Source organism: Archocentrus centrarchus, unplaced genomic scaffold, assembly GCF_007364275.1.
Source record: "Archocentrus centrarchus isolate MPI-CPG fArcCen1 unplaced genomic scaffold, fArcCen1 scaffold_38_ctg1, whole genome shotgun sequence".
NCBI lineage: Eukaryota > Metazoa > Chordata > Actinopteri > Cichliformes > Cichlidae > Archocentrus > Archocentrus centrarchus.
Genome location: NW_022060265.1, coordinates 917,137 through 924,568, shown reverse-complemented (window position 1 = coordinate 924,568; position 7,432 = coordinate 917,137).

Here is a 7,432-nt window from a genome sequence, read left to right as displayed (position 1 = left end):
AAAAGTTAAATTAATTGAAGATAGGCTACAAAACAAAAGCTGCAGAATAGTTAGGTCAGAAGAGACAGAGCTTATCAACCCAAATGGGTCTAAGATGAATCACTGTGCACCAAATTCTGTTAGCAAGATTCATAAAAACAAATAAATAAACCTTCACTGAAAGATTCGGGCACTGTAGCAATAATGCTACTTCCCCTCACACAGACGTCACATGAACTTACAGTAACGACAACATTCATTATTACCTGTTATTGCGAGTTCTGTTTAGTTAGAGTGGGAGGAAATTTAAGCATACTGAAGTCATAATGACAGTGTCAGGAGGGCAATAACCTTTGACCAGCTTATCGTCATGACCAAGATGTTCTGTAGAGACACATATTTTATTACTTTACTGTAAATCCCACAAATTTCTTACAGTATCAATTGTTTATTTGCCATTATAATGTAATAAAACACACATTCTTTACAGATGATTAAATAATCTCGTGGAATATTATTCATATAAAGGAATGCCAATAAACAACTCTGAAGGCATGGGACAATAACCTTTAACCGCTGACTGAAAAGTAATATATCATACTCAATGTCTCAATGACAGCCACATAATAGGGAATTCATTTGTGGTTCAGCAGTTATCATAGTCTCCAGTTTTATAACTTTGCCCTGTATCTCTATTCTTTGTTCTGTCACAGTCCAAATTCAGAAAGATAAAGATAAAGCCCGACCCTGGACTGACTACCCACTTTCATCCGTGGTATTCTTTATTTGGTCAGAACAAATTAGTAGCATCAAATAAAAGGTTAAAATATTAGTAAATAAATATTAATTCAAAAAAGGCAAAGACAAAAATGTTGGACCACTCATGTGAAGCACTTTAATAATGCAAAATAATAAAGAATGTGATGGCAGACACCCTGGAATAGAAACCTATTGTAGCTCATACTGATAGATAAGTTCTCACGCTATATCTGATTACTCCATCAATTGGAGGTAAAATTCACAATTGCCTCTGAATTGTAATTTTCAGAACACACCCCACCCACCCCACTGCAGTTAGGCACCACTATAAATTAGGTACAAATTTTTCTGCCAAGCTGTCAGACCTGGTACAGTTGAATCATAGTCCTCTACTAAAAACAATAAACTATTCCAATGTTGACTCACACATTGGAATAGTTTGGCTCTATCACTCATGGGGAGAGTTGCCACCATTAAAATGATGCCTAAATTCAATTATCTGTTTTCACTACTCTCTAACAAACCTGTTGCTTGGTTTAGATCCCTTTTATGGAAAAATAAAACATCAAGAATAAGTTTAAAGAGTAAAAACCCAAAACACATGGTGGTCTTGAAACTGCCAAACTTTCATCACTATTTCTTAACCATAGATTGCAAGTATATCTCAAGATGGATCAAATAAGCTCTTTAGACAGCCCATGGCTGGATTTAGAACAAACACTATGTGGAAAAGTAAAAATCTCTGACCTACGTTTCATTATCTTTAGTATTAATCATCATAACTGCTTTTAAAACCTTAACATAAACACCTCTGTCAGCCTGAGGTTAAGCCAGGGTGGCTAGTGGTTGAGCAGGCGACCACATATGCTGTGCAGACTGTGAAGGTCAAATAAGAATTGAAAAATTAATTAATGATTCAATTTCCCTCCCCACTACAAATTGGGAACGAGATCTTTCCATCAACCAGATGAAAACTTCTCCACACAGATGTGTTTCAACATCTTCAAAATGATAAAAATCCAAATTTACAAATTATACAAAACAAAACTCTCTATATAATACACTATACAGGACACAGAATGTTCCAATGGGCCTCAGAGACACAAACATATGCACCCACTATTCAGGCAACCATACTGAAAATTATATGCACGCTATATTGTCCTTGTATGCCTGTTCAGAGGTTCTGGCAGAGGATATCCACATGGTTTAATTATGGTATTCCAGCCTCAACAAAACTGTGCATTTTAGGATAGGATAGGATAGTGTTTATTTGTCACATGCACAGTTATACACAGTACAATGCACAGTGAAATGTATTTTGTACCTGCAACCTTATATACACACACATATAAATAAGAATAAAAATTAAAAAAAAGTAATTCACACTATACACTATACTCTATATACTATACACTATACACACTTTTTAAATTATGATATTTACACCGTGCAATAATGGTCCAGTTAGGGCTCAGAGTTGAGCAGACGGATGGCTTGTGGGTAAAAACTCTTCTTCAACCTTTCAGTCTTAGTCCTCAGGCAGCGGTAACGCCGGCCTGATGGGAGCAGGGAGAAGAGAGAGTGTCCGGGGTGGCTGGGCTGTTTTAGGATCTTCATGGCCCTCAGCCTGCACTGCTTGGTGTAAATGTCCTGCAGGTTGGGGAGGGTGGTTCTGATGGTCCGTTCAGCTGAACGAACCACCCTTTTTAGGGCCATGAAGTCCTGCTTGGTGCAGTTTCCCATCCAGGTGGTGATGCTCCCACGCATGATGCTCTCAATGGTGCAGGTGTAAAAGTTCCTGAGCACCTTGAGTGGGAGCTTGAAGTCTCTCAGCCGCCTGAGGAGGTAGAGACGCTGTCTGGCCTTCTTCACAGTGATGTTTATGTGATGAGTCCAGGACAGGTCCTGTGAGATGGTCACTCCCAGGTATTTGAAAGTGTCCACTCTTTCCACCTCAGCACCACTGATGACAAGTGGATGGTAGTCCCTCTGCTGCTTCCTGCTGAAGTCCACGATTTTAGGTGATATAAGTGAATTAGATATGGAAGCAAATATGTCACACACAGTTCTTACTGCCTTATGGCTGTCACTTGGTGTTGGCTCTCACTGCGGTATTGTATCACTTCCTGTTCCTGTTTCGGAGCACAGTGTTTTGCTGTCTGTTAGCTGTTATATCTGTATAACTCGATTTATCTGAATAATAACATATTTTAGTGTAATCTTCACCTACTTTAAATAGCATACTCTTTGCTGAATCACCTGTATTCACATTACTCACTTTATTTGTTTTTAGAAATTCGCTAGCTTAGCTCAGCTAGTAGCTTAGCCCTTAGCCGACTCACTACCAGCATGGCTTCTTCTCCTGTCTCTCCTGCACTTTCCTGCTCTGGGTGTCACATGTTTAGTTACTCCTCGGCCTCCTTTAGCAGTAACGGTACTTGTAATAAATGTAGTCTGTTTGTAGCTCTGGAGGCCAGGCTTTCTGAACTGGAGACTCGGCTCCGCACCCTGGAAAATCCTACATCCAGCCAGGCCCCTGTAGCGGGTGCGGACCATGGTAGCTTAGCCGCCGTTAGCTCCCCCCAGCAGATCCCGAGCAGCAGGGAAAACAGGCCAACTGGGTGACGGTGAGGAGGAAGCGTAGTCCTAAGCAGAAGCCCCGGGTACACCACCAACCTGTTCACGTCTCTAACCGTTTTTCTCCACTCGGCGACACACCCGCCAAGGAACAAACTCTGGTTATTGGTGACTCTGTTTTGAGAAACGTGAAGCTAGAGACACCGGCGACCATAGTCAAATGTCTTCCAGGGGCCAGAGCAGGCGACATTCATGGAAATTTGAAACTGCTGGCTAAGGCTAATCGTAGATTTGGTAAGATCGTTATTCACGTCGGCAGTAATGACACCCGGTTACGCCAATCAGAGGTCACTAAAATTAATATTGACTCGGTGTGTAACTTTGCAAAAACGATGTCGGACTCTGTAGTTTTCTCTGGGCCCCTCCCCAATCAGCCCAGGAGCGACATGTTTAGCCGCATGTTCTCCTTGAATCGCTGGCTGTCTGAGTGGTGTCCAAAAAATGACGTGGGCTTCATAGATAATTGGCAAAGTTTCTGGGGAAAACCTGGTCTTGTTAGGAGAGACGGCATCCATCCCACTTTGGATGGAGCAGCTCTCATTTCTAGAAATCTGGCCAAATTTATTAACCCTCCTAAAAACTGACTACCCAGGGTTGAGACCAGGAAGCAGCGTTGCAGTCTTACACGCCTCTCTGCAGCTTCTCTCCTCCTGCCATCCCCCCAAAACCCCATCCCCATAGAGTCGGTGCTGCTCCCAGACCACCAAAAACCAAAGCTAAAATCAGCAAAAAGATATTTAAGCATAAAAATTCAAAAACAATAAATAATACAGCTTCATCAACTACACCAAAAAATAAAACAATTAAATGTGGATTGTTAAACATTAGGTCTCTCTCTTCCAAGTCCCTATTAGTAAATGATTTAATAATTGATCAACATATTGATTTATTCTGCCTTACAGAAACCTGGTTACAGCAGGATGAATATGTTAGTTTAAATGAATCAACACCCCCGAGTCACAGTAACTGTCAGAAAGCTCGAAGCACAGGTCGAGGAGGAGGATTAGCTGCAATCTTCAATTCCAGCTTATTAATTAATCACAGACCCAGACAAAGTTTTCATTCTTTTGAAAGCCTGACTCTTAGTCTTGTCCATCCTAATTGGGAAAATCAAAAACCTGTTTTATTTGTTATTATCTATCGTCCACCTGGTCCCTACTCAGAGTTTCTGTCTGATTTCTCAGACTTTTTATCTGATTTAGTGCTCAGTTCAGATAAAATAATTATAGTGGGTGATTTTAACATCCATGTAGATGCTGAGAATGACAGCCTCAACACTGCATTTAATCTATTGTTAGATTCAATTGGCTTCTCTCAAAATGTAAAGGAGCCCACCCACCACTTTAATCATACTCTGGATCTTGTCCTGACATATGGCATAGAAACTGAAGACTTAACAGTATTCCCTGAAAGCCCCCTCCTGTCTGATCATTTCTTAGTAACATTTACATTTACTTTAATGGATTACACAGCAGTGGGGAATAAGTTTTATTACAGTAGAAGTCTTTCTGAAAGTGCTGTAACTAAGTTTAAGGATCTAATTCCTTCATTGTTATGCTCTTCAGTGCCAACACAGTGCAGAGCAGCTACCTAAACTCTGCTCCCAGTGAGGTCGATTATCTCATCAATAGTTTTACATCCTCACTGCGTATAACTTTGGATACTGTGGCTCCTCTGAAAAGGAAAGCTTCAAATCAGAACTGCCTGACTCCGTGGTATAATTCACAAACGCACCGCTTAAAGCAGACAACCCGAAAGCTGGAGAGGGAATGGCGTCTCACTAAATTAGAAGATGCTCATTTAGCCTGGAAAAAGAGTTTGTTGCTCTATAAAAAAGCCCTCCGTAAAGCTAGGACATCTTACTATTCATCATTAATTGAAGAAAATAAGAACAACCCCAGGTTTGTTTTCAGCACTGTAGCCAGGCTGACAAAGAGTCAGAGCTCTGTAGAGCCGAGTATTCCTTTCACGTTAACTAGTAGTGACTTCATGGATTTCTTTACAAATAAAATTTTAGACATTCGAGAAAAAATTATTCATAACCATCTCAAAGATTATTCTTCATGTTCGGCTGCTTTCAGCACTGCTGGTATTTGTTTAGACTCTTTTGCTCCAGTTGATCTTTCAGAGTTAACTTCAATAGTTACTTCCTCCAAACCAGCAACATGTTTGTTAGATCCCATTCCTACTAGACTGTTCAAAGAAGTCTTTCCAATTATTGATGCTTCAATCTTAAAAATGATCAATCAGTCTTTATTAGTTGGCTATGTACCACAGACCTTCAAGGTGGCTGTAATTAAACCTCTGCTTAAAAAGCCATCACTTGACCCAGCTGTCTTAGCTAATTATAGGCCAATCTCCAACCTTCCTTTTCTCTCAAAGATTCTTGAAAGAGTAGTTGTAAAACAGCTAACTGATCATCTGCAGAGGAACGGTTTATTTGAAGAGTTTCAGTCAGGTTTCAGAATTCATCACAGTACACAAACAGCATTAGTGAAGGGTACAAATGATCTTCTTAGAGCCTCTGACAGTGGACTCATCTCTGTTCTTGTCCTGTTGGACCTCAGTGCAGCTTTTGATACTGTTGACCATAACATTTTATTACAGAGATTAGAGCTTGCTATAGGTATTAAAGGTACTGCACTGCAGTGGTTTGAATCATATTTATCTCATAGACTCCAATTTGTTCATGTAAATGGGGAGTCTTCTTCACACACTAAGGTTAATTATGGAGTTCCACAGGGTTCTGTGCTAGGACCAATTTTATTTACATTATACATGCTTCCCTTAGGCAGTATTATTAGAAAGCACTGCATCAATTTTCATTGTTATGCAGATGATACTCAGCTTTACCTATCAATGAAGCCAGATGACACACATCAATTAGTTAAACTGCAGGAATGTCTTAAAGATATTAAGGCCTGGGTGACCTCTAATTCCTGCTTCTAAATTCAGATAAAACTGAAATTCTTGTTCTCGGCCCCACAAATCTTAGAAACATGGTGTCTAACCAGATACTTACTCTGGATGGCATTACTTTGGCCTCCAGTAACACTGTGAGAAATCTTGGAGTCATTTTTGACCAGGACATGTCCTTCAATGCACATATTAAACAAATATGTAGGACCGCTTTTTTGCATTTGCGCAATATTTCTAAAATTAGAAACATCCTTTCTCATAGTGATGCTGAAAAGCTAATTCATGCATTTATTACTTCTAGGGTGGACTATTGTAATTCATTATTATCAGGCTGTCCTAAAGCTTCCTGAAAAGCCTTCAGCTGATCCAAAATGCTGCAGCTAGAGTACTGACAGGGACTAGAAAGAGAGAGCAGATTTCTCCCATATTGGCTTCTCTTCATTGGCTCCCTGTTAAATCTAGAATAGAATTTAAAATTCTTCTCCTCGCATACAAGGTCTTGAATAATCAGGCACCATCTTATCTCAAAGACCTCATAGTACCATATCACCCCAACAGAGCACTTCGCTCTCAGACTGCTGGCTTACTTGTGGTTCCTAGGATACTTAAGAGTAGAATGGGAGGCAGAGCCTTCAGCTTTCAGGCGCCTCTTCTGTGGAACCAGCTTCCAGCTTGGATTCGGGAGACAGACACCCTCTCTATTTTTAAGATTAGGCTTAAAACTTTCCTTTATGATAAAGCTTATAGTTAGGGCTGGATCAGGTGACCCTGAACCATCCCTTAGTTATGCTGCTATAGGCCTAGTCTGCTGGGGGGTTCACATAATGCACTGTTTCTCATTCACCTTATTTACTTTGTTTATACTCCACTCTGCATTTAATCATTAATTGATATTAATCTCTGGCTCTCTTCCACAGCATGTCTTTCTCTCCCCTCAGCCCAACCGGTCGCGGCAGATGACCCCCCCTCCCTGAGCCTGGTTCTGCTGGAGGTTTCTTCCTGTTAAAAGGGAGTTTTTCCTTCCCACTGTCGCCAAGTGCTGCTCATAGGGGGTCGTTTTGACTGTTGGGTTTTCTCTGTATTATTGTAGGGTCTTTACCCACAATACAAAGCGCCTTGAGGCGACAGTTTGTTG